Source organism: Branchiostoma floridae, chromosome 5 (assembly GCF_000003815.2).
Source record: "Branchiostoma floridae strain S238N-H82 chromosome 5, Bfl_VNyyK, whole genome shotgun sequence".
Taxonomy (NCBI): domain Eukaryota; kingdom Metazoa; phylum Chordata; class Leptocardii; order Amphioxiformes; family Branchiostomatidae; genus Branchiostoma; species Branchiostoma floridae.
This window is the reverse complement of record NC_049983.1, coordinates 5,192,427-5,193,743: the sequence shown is the minus strand read 5'-3', so window position 1 is coordinate 5,193,743 and position 1,317 is coordinate 5,192,427. Positions and strand designations below refer to the sequence as shown.

Genomic DNA, 1,317 nt, shown 5'->3' with positions numbered 1-1,317 from the left:
CACAGGTCCGATATGGTGTGAAAAGGAAGCAGGTGTTAGCTCGACTCAGAGTGGACGTTCATCTAACACTGGTGGCAGCTGTGCGATAGACGAACATCACTCTGAGGCGTCTCCTGGGTGAGACTGAGGACATGTGGGTCCCTCTCGTTCTAGATGTCTTCATCATTGCAAATACTGTCAATACTTTGTTGATGTCTGTGTGCGCGTGTGCGTGTGGCTGTGTTTGCTTGTGTGTGCGCATGTGTCTGTGTGTATGTGTGCGTGCGTGCGAGCGTATTAGAGAGACAGGAAAGAGAGAGAGTTCATCGTGGTAAGATTTGTATTTGGTTTGGGTTTGGGTACTTTATGTACATTCCGCCACATGGCTGGGTTTATAGCGTCATTAAAAGACGCTTTGTCAATAGCATGTTTGGCTTGGGGGTAGGCCTTATGTAAACTATTCGGTCAGTAGTGTACACAACGCAGGGAAACTGTTACTAGTAACAAATACATGTAGTGTGTACGCGCGATAGTGTTGCTACCCTATGGGCTCTTGCGGATATTGTGAGTAAGTTACATGTTTGGCCCCTTTCACACTTCGTATGAGTTCACACTAGATATGGCTTCTAAGGGAGCCTTTTTTTCTTGTGGTCTTTTTGTAAGGTTGGTATGAATTCATCATCATCATCATCATCGGTCGACGTGATCAAACATATTATATTCGCACATGTTTACACACGACGGGGTTATACCGCCCCTTACGGGGTGACATACCCTTTCGTATAGCTAATTACAAGACGGGGATGCGTCTCCGGTATGAATTGGTATTTCAACAGAAGGCGTCTATTTTGTTGTCTTGTGCTTGATAAGTGGTGACCACCGTTAAAATGGTACAGTTACGTTTTTGAAAAGTTTTTTCTCGCTGCTGGCTATACATGTATTTCAACTATGATTTTATGACGAGCGAGGCTATTGACACACCCAGTGTGTCAATAGCCTAAACAGGCTATTGACACACTGAGTGTGTCGATAGCCTGTTTAGGCTATAGACACACTCAGTGTGGCGATAGCCTGTTTAGGCTATTGACACACCCAGTGCTAGAAACCACTAAAATGAGGAAATCTTACGATTATATTTGACAATCAACACTCTGAAAAATACAAATGGTATCCTGTGTCCATTATCAACCCAAAATACGATCTTTTTCACGTGTTTACAGCACAATTTTATACATCGGAATCTGCTATCATATAGGGTGCTAGATATACTGTCACCGCATGTGATCATGGCAGCCATGTTGGATCGGTTAGGAACACGTTTTCAGCTGTGTTTACCGA

The 1,317-nt window shown here is 43.7% G+C and overlaps 1 protein-coding gene across 7 annotated transcripts in view; it reads left to right on the top strand.

Annotated features, from left to right (window-relative positions):
• Window positions 1–1,317, top strand: part of LOC118415356 (E3 ubiquitin-protein ligase Midline-1-like) — a 16,386-nt gene that overhangs the window by 2,109 nt on the left and 12,960 nt on the right. For 3 of the 7 annotated variants that reach the window (XM_035819905.1, XM_035819898.1, XM_035819899.1), the window contains exon 2: window positions 6–133. The exons of 2 other annotated variants lie outside the window; for them this stretch is intronic. The gene's annotated coding sequence lies outside the window, so the exon portion shown is untranslated. The remainder of the gene's footprint in view (window positions 1–5; window positions 134–1,317) is intronic. 2 more of the 7 variants (XM_035819902.1, XM_035819903.1) reach the window with 1 other exon arrangement.